At 31.8% G+C, this 16,279-nt stretch overlaps 1 protein-coding gene across 1 annotated transcript in view; it reads right to left on the bottom strand.

Annotated features, from left to right (window-relative positions):
- The window catches only part of LOC129960150 (oxidative stress-induced growth inhibitor 1-like), a 39,994-nt gene extending 26,528 nt beyond the window's left edge, over window positions 1-13,466 (bottom strand). The window contains exon 1 of the mRNA XM_056073335.1: window positions 13,362-13,466. The gene's annotated coding sequence lies outside the window, so the exon portion shown is untranslated. The remainder of the gene's footprint in view (window positions 1-13,361) is intronic.
- Window positions 13,467-16,279: the final 2,813 nt, after the last annotated feature.

The following is a 16,279-nucleotide window of genomic DNA, read 5'->3' as shown; positions in this document are numbered from 1 at the left end:
TAAGCTACGGAGGATGCAGACCGCTTGTGCAATTGCTACTGCAGAACAATATAAACATGTTGTACCATTAGAGGGAAGATATTACTTTTCTCCTCTATTCACAGCATTAGCTTCACCATCTACGTTTTCCCCCTTGAAATCAAGAAAAGGAACCTTATCGAAATTCTATACCAGCGGCTTCAAAATTCTCCAAGTATGAAAAACGCTTTTGTGTATCCTCACGCTTTCAGTGGTTGTAATATGATTTGCTCATTTTACAGGCAAGGCAAGAAAAATTTTGTAATAAAACGCTTTTGCATATCATACAAGTTTTCATGAACAAATATGTCCAACAGGACAGCATAATGCATGAAAGACAGAATATGATGATAGTACAGTGTGGAAGTAAGAGACCTTGAATGTCTTAAGATTTCCTTTGTGAAATCGCCTGTTTAAATCAATTTAAGTTTGGGTTTACTATTCCAACACTGGAAACACTGTATGCCAGCTGTGAACATATCTGTAAGTTCAAATATATTTAGGTAATGAAACAGATTTGCTGAACTCGAGATAGCAAACTACCAAACATCGTCTAGTTCCAATTATGACGATCAAACAACCCTCCAGAAAATTATTTTTGGTGGTTTCATCCAGAAAATGAGCCAAAAAGTGTATATCCACTTGCAATTACAAAAAATCGAACATCAAGTACTCAATGATTTATGCGAATTGCAAAATGTATTCCTGCTCTAATTCTCCTCCGGAAACTATTTTAGAGATTCAAGAGACGATGATCATCTCAATGAATATATACTTCAGCTGAGTGAGGAAGAAGATACAAATGACGCTGAAGAAACGGACAATTACCTGACATTATCACTGAATTATCATGATTGTATTGGTTATAACAAACATTTGCTTTCTTACTTTTCTAGTTTGTTTTCACCTCATTCTAATTTTCCTCATATTTTCTTGCTTCACATATACAGAATATACAATAATAATTTTTATAGAATGAGAGCGATTCCGTGGAAAAGCATCTCAGGATTCATTGGAATTTCTTTATGGCCTATTTTCACTTTGAAACCGATTCTTCGGAGCGACGACACCCGTTTTTTTTTTTTTTTTTACCCTCTCGCATTTTTTTCTAATATACACGTAATTATTTTATTAATACTTAATATGCAGTTAAAATACTTAGTGAATACGAAGTTTCACACGCCACAACTTAATAGGTTTGTCTTTCCTCTTTTTGATTCGAGGTGAAAAAAAGTCGCAAATTAGCTAAGTTTTTCTGGTACTAGAATAATAAAGTTAGATTAATGTTCCATTTAGAAGCCCATGCAAACTCAACCTCAAAATTTTGAACTGTGGTTGATTAAATAGAACACAATCTGAAGTGGAACGTCCTTTACAAACTTCCACACCACATTAGCGGTTGATATTGAGACAATAGCACACATAGACACGTCCATATAAAAGTAAATATTTTTGCCAAGGATTTATCTTTAGGCAATTCCTTTGACAGTATGCGTCGACTTTCGAAAGAACTTCATTTATTTCCATTCAATCCAAATCCATTGATATCGAATATAACCACACAGCAAAAAGGCAATTGATTCATATTTACTTTTTATATCTATCGCCACGTTGAACAATGCTCCATTAGAAAATGATGATTATAAAGCTTTATAACAATAAAAAGAGTTTGATAATTCTATTTATTTAAAAGATATTGAGTAAAAAAGGTAAATACAAAAAATTATGGAATAGTAACGTTTGAAGTTATCCTTAGGTTGTTATTTTGAGGACATCATATCATATGAACGAGGTCCTTAAAACGCGGAGTATCTGATTATTTAAATAGGAAACGGTATAGGTTCAATACCTCAAAGGGCATATCTTCAGCCAGAATTGAAATATATTTTATGATACCGAATGTACAAACTGCATTATTTTCCTTAATGTTTGAAAGAGCCCTTTATCAATTCGTCTTCTATCATAATTGCAATACAGAGCATTAAGCATTTTGATATATTTGAAGGAAATATTGTTGATTATAAGTGTTGTTGAGCTGCCTTCAAATTCTTCAGATGTGAATTAAGATGAGAATAAGTTTGGTCTGATAATCCAAAACAATTTTACATTTAGAAAATTGCTATATAGGATACCCAAAAGATTTTAAGTTCTGTTATAAACCTTTTTAGGAATATTACTGTTATTCCATGTCACATTCCAAATTCTCACTCCTCATCAGTTTAGGATGGATGGGAGTGTAAAGGGAATTTATTTAAAAACTTTTATGAGTAGAGAAAGTGAGACGTGTTTAAAATTACATGAAATAAAATTTACAGGGACTGGATTTTTTTTTACAGCATACAAGTTCGGAACTAGATTTTCACTTGCATTTCACTTAATATCTTTTCTTTTGAGAGACTGCCACTTAGAAGATGGAGAAAAGTGATCATTGGGCTTTTAGTTGAAAGTACATAAAGTTTTAAGAACAGAATCGGGGGAAGGGAAGAAAGAAATCAAGATATATATATACAAATAAAAAAATTTCAAACGTTGCTTCAATACGTATTCTAGAATAACATGATATGTAAAGTAAAAAACAACAACCCTTAAGTGAAAAAAAATAGATATAAATGAAAATAATCTGCAGAGTGAACTACTTAAGCATACAAGGCTTATATAAACATATTAACAAGGCACAAAGCACGTTAATTCTAAACAATGAACATATTTTCTTGAAGAAGAGAGAGAGAAAGGTAATATTTTAAAATGCATGCATACGTAAAAAGCTGAGAAGTTTTCAACAAATGATAATAGTGGAGTAATTATACACATTTATAAATGTTTTCTAGGAATTTCAAGAATAACAAAAAGGAATTAAATAATCAAAAATAGCATATGAAAGGAAAAAAAAAAAGGTTTGATAAAATTATGGAAGAGTCATTCATGTTGAAACGAGATTTTTAAAATTAAGTTTCATCTGAAAAGTTCAATGTTCTGTCCGAGTTTGTATTGATGTAGTCACGAAAATGATGTGCACTTTTAAGCATCTGAACATTGAAATATATGAATAGTATCTTTTTAGGAATGCTGCGTCCAACAAAATAAAAAAACAAACAAACCTGAATTTAAAATTTTTATGCATAACAAACTAGTAATATTTTACTACCTGCTCCACTGTTCCCAACTAGGAATTTTCACATTTTATGCCACAAAAAGTACTTCGACGTCATATCATATGCGCTTTATTTTTGTAACATTTAGATCATTATGAGAAGATTCTGCAGTGTTTTAGGAGCAGACTTCATAGACTGTTAGTATTATAAATGTATCGTAGCCGTTATCCATTAGATACCGGCAGCTAGGAATGTAACATCGACAAATAAGTGTGATATTTTGTTTTCACCTTAATGTGTATGAATGGAGAACTTCAATAAATTAACAGATTTAGCAGAAGCGATTATCATTTATGCTAATGAAGATAAATAAAGCGCGACCTGTTTCCAGACTTGAGGACTATCTAAAGAAAGAAAAGGTTTTCAACAGAACGATGATCATATATCTGAAAACCTGAAAAATTAGATCGCCCGAAGAATTTTAAAAAGCAGCAGCTAAAATCAAAGCTTTAGAAAATCAAGTTAGTTTTTTTCCAAATAAGATATTCCTAAAACTAAATTAAGACAGGGGAAATTTAAATTATACCAAAAATAATAATGATACGTTGTGTTGTTGTCATAGAGACAACTTACAAGGATGTACTTAAATTTTAATCAAACTACTGATAATTCAAATGAACTCGATGGTAACAAGCAATTTAGCAATTTAAGAGTGATTGAGGAAGAAAATAGCGAGGCTATATCCAGTAAAGTGCTCCCACTCCATATTTATGATGACATAGAACTTTCTTAATGATCCCTAAATGTAAAGATCTTAGCGAAATAGAGATTAGAAACGGTGGATATATCTGAAGTTCTATCCAAAAGATGAGGAAGCTCATAAGCAATTTATACCATATGTAAAAAAATAGATTTAAATGCTTTATGATAACTTTAAGAACCATTGCTCCATTAAAGTAATAATCAGAAGTATCAAGAGATTTTTCTCTGATATTGACAAATATGAAATATAAAGTTCAGTACACGAAAACGATTGAAAACTTTCCAATTGATTAATATAAGTTCAAAAGATCCTCCAGTTATTGCTAATAATTATTCTCAATAAAAATATAATAAATTGTTCTGGGCTATTAAAAGTGTCTTATTTCTGAAAGTGGTAGTTGAACGTTTTAAGAGACGAAAAAGGCAATCAATTTACCATGTTATTTTCAAACACTTTAGATTCCCTGTACTATAGATTCCTCCTATGTTTCCAGATTCTTCAATGAAAGGTTTGCAGGGACTAAAATTGCTAACGAATATGTTTAGATATCGATGAGTAGCCTACTATCCTTTGTAATTCCCCTCTATTAAACCTCATACGTTATTTCAATATAGAAAGCAATTATTACTTCTAAACTATGACAAAAATCAACTATCTCTAATTCGAAAAGACAGTGTTTTCTTTCCTTTAGGTTGATTCCCCAAGTAGGTTTCTCTCATGCTGTTTTGATGCTAGGAGCTCTCTTGGACAATCTTTAATAGAGTACCAAATTATTCGACTCATACTGATCAAAACTTTTACAAACATCTTACTCTTTACGAGTTATCTTCAACTACAAATCTGCCACCTGTTGACACATACGTCATTACAATCATTCACTACAATATAGAGAAGGGTAACGAAAACCAATGGAATGATTTTAGTTGAAGGAGACTGAGGGCATGTAGTTGATGGCAAATGAATATTTTTTGTTTTATCTTGATATTTTTATTATACAACTCCTCCCTCCCTCACCAAGAAAATCTGTCACTTATACGATCTCTTGGGACTTGCCGAATCAAAGACATGCCCCCTCCGTCCCATACGAGGGCCGTCCTTCGCTTTCGACCAGTATCTTTTCTATCCCGGCTATAGTAATCTCATGTAGATGACCGGTAGAGAGAATACTTTTCAATGATGAAAGAAAACTAATTGCAATTTTAAAATCGGAATGTAAATTTCAGTCAAAGTCAACAAAAATATGATAAAAATTACAAAATTCTCTCTTTGCATAATTTTTTAGTAAACTTACAAGAAAATTTTTATATTTTATAGGATAGCTATCCATATATCCAGTTTATTCTGGCAATTCAACCCTTACGATTTTTTATGACGAATTTCGCCCACAAATTTTTTTTTAGAGTCCTATCACTGATTTGGGTTAAAAAAATATTTTCAACTTTTAGAAAATTCATTTAAATGAATTATTTTATATAGACCTTGATAACAGTAGAGTTCTGAGGCTGGAGAGCTCTGTATACCAAATCCCATTTACCGGACGTTCTGCCGAACGATAAATTCATGAGATTTTTTTGCTCTCACTCTAATGAAGTGCGGAAGTTGGGAGTCGAAGTTGCCTGCTCATGTCATTTCCTCACAACTCAAAATGAGTAGATCTGTTCCAAAGTAGCAGTCCTGTAACTTCAAAACGCGTTGTTAATCTACTATAATATTATCAAATAATCCCTCAGATGATATACATATATTTTGAAATGTTGCCAATTTTTACTAAGGTTTGGGTTGGCCTTGTAAGAGATACTAGAAGTTGTTCATTGCTGGAGAGTCTCGGGTTCAAGAACCGATTCTATGAAAGGAAAACCGGTAGTGAGCATTAAATTTGACACGGGAATTCAAACGTCCTCCCGCCGATGTGGTGTTAAAGCTTAGAGAGGGGACTTAAGTGTCATTAGCCCGAGGTTCAAAATGCCGAATTCTGCCGCCAGATAAACTCTTGGGCTTCAAAAGGAGACATTAATATCCCAATTTGCATTCTTTAACTTACGGTAATTATCATTCACATCAAGCATTTTTTTCTCCTTTATATTTTTATAAATTAAGTGTTATCATATTTTAGCTCTTAATGAAATAACATAATATAATATTTGCAAATTGTAATTAATTAGAAATGTATTAGAATAATTTTACGAAATTAATTTAGATTTTAATCTGAATAAGTTTAATAAAACGTTCTTTACAATTAAATGGAAACACAAAATTAAATACCTTTCATAAAATCGCAAACAAATCTGGAGGACTTGGGACCGCGATAAAGTTTTGGGGTCCCTAAGCGATTGCCTACTTGTCTGTCTAACAATCTGATCCTGGAATTTCCACCTTTCAACCCATGGTGATTACTTGAGAAGACCGTTGTGGCCCAAATAAGGAAAATCGAAGATTCATTACTCCTTCAGTTTTGATTGACAAAAGGTGGATTTTTTTGTATAAAATGCTAATGTACCAATAATACTTTAAAAAATATGACTAATAAGAACGGGAAACTATACAGAAATTTCGGCTTCTTAAATCTTTCAACAATATTTTGTTAACTCAAACAGCATAAAATGTAATTCTGGGTATCATTTAGAAAACTTTTCCTATTAGAGATTCACTCCAATCTCTAACGCAAATTCGGTACTATCGGTCTTACAATATGAGAATGCACAAAGGCGGGTGAACGCAGAGGGTGGGACATGAAAATCTTCAACAAAATGCAGGATCGGTTTTTTTCCCCTGGATGTGGAAGTTTGCTTCAAAGAGAAATATGCAAATCAAAGTACATGAATGAATTAAGTGTGCATGTAGGAAAGCAAGGAGAGAGCAATCGTAGATAAATATTTTATTTAGGGGAAATAGATTAAGATGCATGCTTTTCAATAATTGTACATATGCTAAATTTTTTCCCTACAAATATTTTCATGCCTACAAATATATTCAGGCTTTTTCAAGGAAATCTAGAATTATAGGCTTTCTATTTACCGCCGATTAGTGTCAGGCGGGGTGGGGGCTCTTCGTAATTAAGGATGAGAAGCTTCTGGCATGGTGATTGGTTCTCGCCACCCCTGTGGGTACACGAAAAAGTGGGGGTCTGGCTGTTCCCATCGATGAGGGGACGTACTTCCTTAGGGAAGTGTTGTACCGTGGTCGGTGATGGTCCTTAGGACTCAACCACAGTTTCCGCCAGTGCTGCTGGTGCTGCTGTCTGTTCATTCAAGTGCTTCCGTGTGCCTTCCTGTGGGTAGGAGCAGTCAGTTTGTGATTACCGCCGATTAGTTAAATACCCATGAAGAAAAATTCATTTAAGACTGAAGAAAATTTAATTAATAATTTGTAATACGCTTGATTCTACTCGTAATTAATAGAGAGAAGAGATAGTGGAAATTAAATGGAACAACAGACAGCTTAAAAATGAGCTACTGAGCCGCGATTAGAATAAATATCCTGTTTGTTATTACTGATTTCAGACAGAAGTAAGTTTAAACGGGAAACTATTTCTATTTTTATTGAGGAGACAAAAAAAAAAAAAAAAAAAAAAAAAACTATGAAACCAGCTCTTTAACAATCGAAATTCCACCATTAGCTATTTATTTAGTCAAAAAAAAAAAAAAAAAGTAAGAAATCCCCTTCCATTATACTATTTAGCTTTTAATCATTAATGTCAGAAATGTTTGAGTTAAGTTACGATGGTAACCATAACTACGAAAAATATTTGTGCATGGAACTAGGAAACCAGTAAATATTTTTAAGGCCGAAGGAAATCATTACTAAGAATCGATACTAATATCTATTTGCTCGCATGCACTTAGAAGAATAAGAGATCATGAAAGTTTTCAACCTTTTCATTGTTTCTAAGTTACGAACAAAATATAATGATGCACCATATGTAAGACGCACTATCCCAAAAAATGCATCACTCGTTTTACAGTTATGTTGAAAAAAGTATTAGCAATAACTAAAAGTGGATAAAATCTGAGGACTTATTCTAAGTTTTAAATTCCATTTTGGAGAGAAAGTTAATTAATATTTTGAATCTTGTCTTTAAAAATGGAGAATATGTAAAAACAATAACAAAAATCAAAAAACTGAATTTTCCTTCTAAAATGTATATTATGCATATTAACAATGGGTTAAAAACATAACATAAAAACAATGGGTTAACATCGATTGAAACATAAGGTACAGTCGTAAGGGGGGGGGGACGCAAAGCATTATGTTGGTACCGTTTATAACACTTTTATAAAAAATACGCATTTGTAAAAATGTAAAAGATTAAGGTTTTTATTGTGAGGTCATCTACATTTTGAGTTTCAAACTTTTTCTATTCTAACAACATTCTAGTTTCTTCTTCCGACGGTGAAGTTCCACGGTGGGCTGGGGGGTAAGGTCTCGACTTAAGAACGTGAGGGTTTCAGGTTTGAGACCTGATTGCAACGAAGAACGGTCTGGTGCACATTAAAACCGTTGGAGTCAAAACGTCCTCCCACTGGTTTGGTACGGAAATTTAGAGTGGGGGTGCCAGGTCAGGTGTCGTCCTCATCATCTGACCGTGGTTCAAAATAACGAGTTCGGTTCCAAAATATCCCTAGTGCTGCTTTAAAACGGGACGTTAATCTAACTAAACAAATCTTCTGGTTATGAAAACATCTTCAGCAAAAAGAAGCTCATTTCATGGCCCTAAAATTATGGCGCCCGTAATTCCATGTCATTCAACAGTAAGTTTTATAAATCCACAGAAATGTAGATAATTAAAACGAAAAATAATATACAGAAATTATTTATTGTAAATGATTTTATTATAAAAATTTTTGAAGCATTGAACGGTTAATTCTATTTAAATAATTTTCCCCATGGAAGCAAATGAAAACAATAGTTTTTTTTTCCATTTTAGCGCTTTAAACAGACTTAAGTTCAATGAAATATGCACGCAGATAAAATGAAATATGCTATTTTACATCTCTCTCTCTCTTTCCCTCTCGTATATACTTAAACACAATAAATAAATGCAGAAAATGATTTATCGCGTTATCGTCTGATTAAATCTTTACATTTTATCTTTCAGTAAGATAAATCTTCATTTTGCTTCAAGATATAATGGATAATATAAAATGGACTGTAATATTTAAATGAATTTTGAAGTTTTTCTTAAAGGATAAGGCCACTGTTTATCTTTGAAGACAGTCTACTTAATTTAGTACGGAGATGAATCGTTTATTTACAAAATAGCAAAAAGGAAAGATTTTCTGCGATAGAAATGTGTCAGGTTTAAACAAAATTTATACCTGATCTTATTTTGTTATTCACACCACATTCGTTCATGTCATTAAAAATGGTAGTTTCACTGGTCAATGTTTCTAGTGACGATTTTTAAGTTGATACATAATTTAATATTCAGGCGAGCACTTAAAAACTTGTAGGTCATGCAAACTTTTAATGGATATTTTTTTTCTCCAAATGAACTCTTTTGCCTAAATGTACAAATGATAATGCAATTATAATGTTTAGTAGATCGCGCCCCCCCCCTGCCCCGTGATTGTGCAATATGAAAACATTGCTTAATATAAAAAACTATTTGCTCCACAAATTAAAATTTCAATTTGAACTAAAAATGAAAAAACCACGTTCATTTGCATTTTTTTTATGCACAGTTAATTTAAATTAAATTTTAGAAAACGATAAGCATAGGCATTCTACTAATTTTGAAAGGTTATGATTGTTTTCCTTAAATATGTTGATTAAAACTTTAATTTACAATAACTATAATTGAAAAAACCAATGTTTAAATCAAAGTTAAAATTTGTAAGTCAATTTTATTCATAATATTGCAATTATTAAATGAAATAAAATTATCTTAAGAAGGAGAATGAGGCAATAGCCCCATTCTTCCTCTTTTACTTTGAGATAATTAAGTAATCAGCATGCAAATTAAATTACTTTCTAGAGCACTGATGCAAATTAGAATTTTTTTTTTTTTTTTTGCAAAGATAATAATTTTTGAACCAGAGTATAGTTTAGTTATATTAACATCCCGTTTTAAAGAAACACTACGGCTGTTTTGGAACGGATTTCGTAATCTTAAATCGAGGTCAGATGACGAGGACGACACTTGAGTTGGCCCCCACCTCTCCAAATTTCACACCACACAAGCGGCAGGACGATTTTTAAGCATAATTTTGCACACATAATACAAATACGTTCATTCTTACAACTATTTATTAGCATTATAAGTTTTAGTCTTTTTTAGATTAGTTTAGTTATATTAACGTCCCGTTGTAAAACAACACTAGGGCTATTTTTGGGACGGACCTCGTAATTTTGAACCGTGGTCAAATGACGAGGACGACACCTGAACTGGCACTCCCCTCCCTACACCAGCGGGAGGACATTTGGCATGACGGATTTAAAGTGCAACAGACCCCTTTACACAACGGTACTTTGGTGGAAGCGGGTCTCGAAACTGAAACCCTACGACTCACAAGCCGAGACCTTACCACCAGGCCACCACGTCCTACTATCATGATAAATAACATTCAAACTAGTTTTAATCAATTTCAAAAACGTAATTTTTATGTTTCGTAAATTTACTCACTGGGCGAAGCTTTTTAAAGCTATTCGTTACTGACATAACATAAATATAATGATTTAGCCAGGGTTCCGTTTTTTATAATTTTTCTGAGATGGAACTCACAAATCTAAAAAGTGGTCGGAAGACGAAAATGACACTTGAATCAGTTTGCTTCTCTCGAAATTTCTACACCGTACAATCAAATTTAACTTACGCTAGTGTCTCTGATAGTGGAATTGGGTCTCGATGCCATGACTTTAATCTCACGAAGTCAAGATCTTTAAAGTATGGAATTCAAACTCCTTAAAAAATGAATTGATGGGATTTTTTTTTCTCCATCTGAAGGGGGAAAAACATTTTCTACATCTTTTCAGCAACATAAACGGAAACATTTCATGATTCTTCAATATTCATGAAACGTTTTCCATTTTCTTTCCAAAAGAAGATTATTCATTTCATAATTAATATTTGATGACAGTTCGAAACATACTTTAAAGAAGAATAGGAAAAAGCGTAAAGCGACTCGTGAATCCCAAAACTTCCTGAAAGATTTCTTCTCTTTCGATTAATTTAAATATACCTTTTCATTGCGAAAGAATCGATTCATGTGACATGTAGTCACATGCTCATGCTTTGTAAACACGTATCCATATTTTGAGATTTCCATGCTATTGTTATCTAAAATTTGATACTCATGTACATTAGGACCACATTGCTGAGTAGAAAATAATGTTTAATGCATTTGAGAAGGATTTTTATTCTTAAAAATCCGATGTTATTCAAGGCAACAAATGAAGGGAAGTTTTCAATATTATGTTCTTTACGACAAGAAGGCTTACTAACGAATTTTTGAAATGTAAATATATTATTAATTAAAAACAAACGCTAATACACGTTATAGTATTACCGATGAACATAAATAATATTAAATAAATTCGAAGAAACTTATGAGGAAAAAAAAAAAACTTGATATGGGTTTTTTTCGAGAATTATATTTTCATGAAAAGCAAAATATGAACGCTTAATTTAAACTAAACTTCTAAACGTTATTCATATGATGAGTAGTGGATTTCAAATCAGAATCTGTGAAGTAACCATAATTCATTTTGTCGGAACGAATCATTATAAGAATGTCTTCAGAGAAAATACTTGATATCTAAATACTTGGAAAATGGAAATTTCCAAGATCGCTTTAAATAAGTTTAAAATATTTTTCTTTCATTTAATTTCATTTGTTTTACAGCTGATAATGTATTATAGGTTCCGATTTGTAAGTGTGAATTGATGGCCATTTAATTAGAAATTTCCAAATACTTTACACACTTAAAACAATATTCGCAAATTCTTTCTCAAAATTTCAACTTATTAAAGTAATTTTTTTTTCAATTCACATTCTCCTTTTAACTGTTAATACAAATCAGGCAAATACAGGCGTTATTTCGATTCTATACGATTTCATTTCATTGTAAACTTATTTCAGAATTTTCTTGCTTTTTTAAATTCCTATATCTTAGTAATATCATTTTTAATTTTTTTTTTCAAAAATTATTCTGAAAGATTTTTTCAATTAAAATGGAGGAATCTACAAATTTCCTGACGAAAAATTATCATTGAATTCTTAGACAGGGAATTGGCAACACAGAAATTTTTCATGTATTCCTAACAGCTCATCTGTATTTTATTTTTCTTCTGTAAAATGACTTCCAATGAACAATTATTTATCATTTGCCGCTAAACAGCATTTTTGGATGGAGTGCTCGTAGATACTTAAAATTAATATACGACTATCGAAAATGAAATTAATATAAGCAATTATCTTTGCTTGCAAAACATCACTTTGAAAGGAATGATATGACATGACGAATAGGAAGGCATGATCGAGGATTTATAAAATGTAAACATGATGTCTTATCAGATTTCGAACGAGTATCTTCCATCCAATTTAATTAAAGAAAATATAAAATTTTGATTAAAGAATGAAATTTAGTAAAGAACACAGAGAAACTGCAACATATCTGGCTTTTTTCAGCGTATTAGAATTAAATTTAAACATTAACAATCTAATGCAGTTTTCTAGTAATAGTTTTTCTGTAGCCAATCTTAAATGACATAACTCTGGAGAAACTGACCTTTAAATTATTGACTGACCTTTAAATTTCTTTTATTCACTTACTAACATGGTATATGTGTGCCTTTCATCAATCTTGCGCCACAGGCTCAACGAGTGTCAGTGGCACCTGGGCTATAATTTGACATTTTCGCCCCTAGTCATCATCATTGGCTTATCAATGGAAGCCGTTCTCAGGCTAAGATATTATTTTGGTATCCCTTTATAATATCTGATTTTTTAAAAAAGGGCATAAACGCGCTAGTATTCTATTTTCATCGCTCTCACTAAGCTAGAAAATCTATAACCCCTGCCGTCACTATGAATCGAAGGTAACCACTGTCAGAGAAAAAATTCCGCTTCTAATAAAACCCCATTTTATTAAGTACACTCTGTACTCCAGAATTTTAAAAACTTTTACTATTCTGTAATCCATAATTTCAACTTTTTTTTTTTTCTTCTCAATTCTAGACACAGACGAATTAAATAAAATTATCTTGACAAGTTAGGATTACTGAACACTGCTTTTCGAGACGAAAAATAATAAAATGTTTTCTAACAAGCATTATAAAAGAGCATTATAAACTTCAACATTTTCATAAGTTATTAATCGAAAAGATGAATAGATTGAGTATACAAAGAATAAACATTAGAAAGTTTGATTTAAAATAAATTTTACTTATTCTAAAGATATTTTTTTTATCTCTTCAATAGAATGTTTTTATAAATCTACTGAATGTTTTCATTCATGCTATGGAAGAGAACAAATATGAAGCTACTTACTACATCCGACAAAAGCATGCTATTTCTGCGGAGAAAGTGGAACGTCTGCCGGTCGAAAGAAGAATCTTTGAAATGAGGGACAATCCTCTGCGACCAATAGAGTTGGAGGCCGATTTGAAAATCTGCTAGATGATTTGCGCGTACACGTGTCAGTCACGCAAGCTGAGACACGCCTACTGATTTCGTGCTTGCGTCTCATATTTTTTTGCTTTTCAATATTTACACGATGTCTCTTAATCTATTTTTTAGGATTTATGTAAGCAAATGTATTTGGAGAATCATTTCCCATTAACTGGAAATCTTGAATTATCTGTTTTGAGATAGGGCAGAATAAAAATAAGAATAAATTTAAAAAAACGTTTTAACAAGTAAGAAGGAAATTTTTAGAATGACTCAGTTGCATTTAATTTTTGTAATCATAATAAATTCAGGGGCATCAGCATAATACGCAGATATGATACAATAAGCAATTGCAATCAATCTTGCCGCATGTTCTTGTCGTAACAAATGTGTCATAATTAACCTTTCTTTGTATGATTTTTTTTTTTTTTTTTTTTTTTTGTGAAAATCAGGACAATATAATTCATGCTCTAGATTAAAGAAAAAAAAATGTTAAAAAAATCCTAGTATAAATATATAATATAAAATAATTAAAAAATAGTATGATGGAAATATCCATCATCGTGCAAATTTACATGTTAAGCTCAGTACAAAATCTTCAATGTCTCTCTCTTCTAAATGTCTCCACGAATTATCGCTTTTATTAACAACAACAACAACAAAAAATAATCTCAGATTAGTTATAAAAAATATTCAAGAAATCTCACATTTCTTCCAACCACAACAAACAGGGAAATGACAAGTTCAAACCCGCGATAATAATTGTGACATTTTTTTTTATGCCGTAATATATATGTATATTGGACTTCTAAGAGAAGAAAAAAATTGAATATAGACGGACCGAATGGGCTCTGCTTTTATTACTACTGCATTAATTTCGGTTATATTAACGTCCTGTTTTAAAGCAACACTAAGGCTATTTTGGGGCGGACCTCGTAATTTTGAGCTGCGGTCGGATGACGAGGACGACGCCTGAGCTGGCACCCCTCTCTCTAAGCTTCCTCATCACATTAGCGGTAGGACGTTTAGCCTCGATAGATTTAGCATGCGTCAGGCCCATTTATATGACAGTTCTTCGGTGGAATCTGGTCTCCAACCTGAAACCCTCTGGTTCTGGAGCCGAGACCTTGCCGCCAGGCCACCGCGGCTAGGGAATTAGGAAAAAAGAATTCAATTATGTCGTTACTCGTATTTGTCACTTCATGGGGAATTGCTCCTAATGTTGTCCTTGGTATTGTTATTTAAATGGTAGATTGATGCAGCAAATTTGTGTGCTGTGTTCTAAAATATGAAATCAAAGTTCAAGCTGTATCGATCTAACTATTTTTATTTTTGCAACAAGATAATGCTGCTGTACATACAGCATTAAATAACGATTTGTTCTTCAACAAGCAAAAGTCTTAAAGTCTTCAAATCTTAAATATAACAGAAAATTTCTGGGGCATCATGCCTCGTGATAATTTACATGGCAGTTACAATGATTTGATTCAAGATATGCAAGCAACATGGAGGGAAACCACTCCTTATTAACTAAAAGATTTATATAATTCTTTATCAAATAGAATTTTCGAATTAATAAGAGTACGAGGTAGTTATACAAAGTAATAAAACGTAATTTTTTTCAAACTTAAGTTTAGGAAATAATGTAGCGGCAATTAAAGTAAAAGATCATTTTGTGAGTAAATTAGCATTTTTTTAATAATTCATAAGCAAGAAACTGTTCTTTTTTATATTAGTTTTCATTATGAATGAAAATATATCCATTAAACCCAGCTTTTCAAAATAATAAATATTTAGCCCTTTTATTTAACATGATGAGTCTTTTTTTAAGTTCACTGTTCAAGTGAACGGGATTGTGTAAAAGCTTCTGCTATAATTTTATACTGCAGCAAATTTTCATGTTTCTTCTTCTTTTTTTTTTCAAACAGAATTTTCCTCTTTTGGAATACAATCCTCTAGTCCACATCACAGAATTCTTTTTGTTTACAAAAAAACTGCAATAAAAGGAACTCGAAACTATAAAGAATGAATAACCCTATTTATTTTTAGATTTTCTTCTTGCATAACCTGAAGGACTTCAATTGTTCCACAACATTTTGAAAATTTTCTTTACTAAATGCGAGTTGAATTTTTATTACTATTGTGAAAAAAAAATTATGCCTTCTTAGAATTTTGCTGAAAATAAGTATCAATATTTTCCAAAAGGAAGGGATTTTCTTCCTCATTTTGATGAAAAACTTCTATTCACTCAAAATTTTATATATGAGGTATACTGAAGAATGCAAAAGTAAAACGTAGTGAAAATGTTTAGTGAATTTCCAATTTGTTTTTAACTAAACTGAATTTCATGTTTATTTGCTTACTATGGAAGTTGGACGTATTTCTTTTTATTTACTAATAGTTAAATTTGAATTAACAGATCTAATTCCGTGCTTAATTTTTCTGAATACCAATCTCCTATCAATATTCTAATTAGTAGATCTGAATGGTAAAACATGATAACTTCGCAATTTTTTAAAGCTGATTCAATTATTAAATTTCAAGAATCTTTGCAAACATTTGAAGCAATTTTCAGTAATTTTGATTTCATAGCGTAGTTAATTATCATAAATATAACAAATGGATAGTTTAATTTAGTTTAGTTATGTTAACATCCCGATTTAAAGCAACACTAGGGCTATTTTGGGATGGGCCTCGTAATTTTGAACCGCGGTCAGATGACGAGGATGACACTTAAGCTGTTACCCCCTCTCCAAACTTCCACGCCACACCAGTGGGAGGACGTTTGACTCAGACGG

This window comes from Argiope bruennichi, chromosome X2 (assembly GCF_947563725.1).
Source record: "Argiope bruennichi chromosome X2, qqArgBrue1.1, whole genome shotgun sequence".
Taxonomy (NCBI): Eukaryota; Metazoa; Arthropoda; class Arachnida; order Araneae; family Araneidae; genus Argiope; species Argiope bruennichi.
Note: the sequence above shows the minus strand (reverse complement) of the source record. Positions and strands in the feature narration are given on the sequence as shown.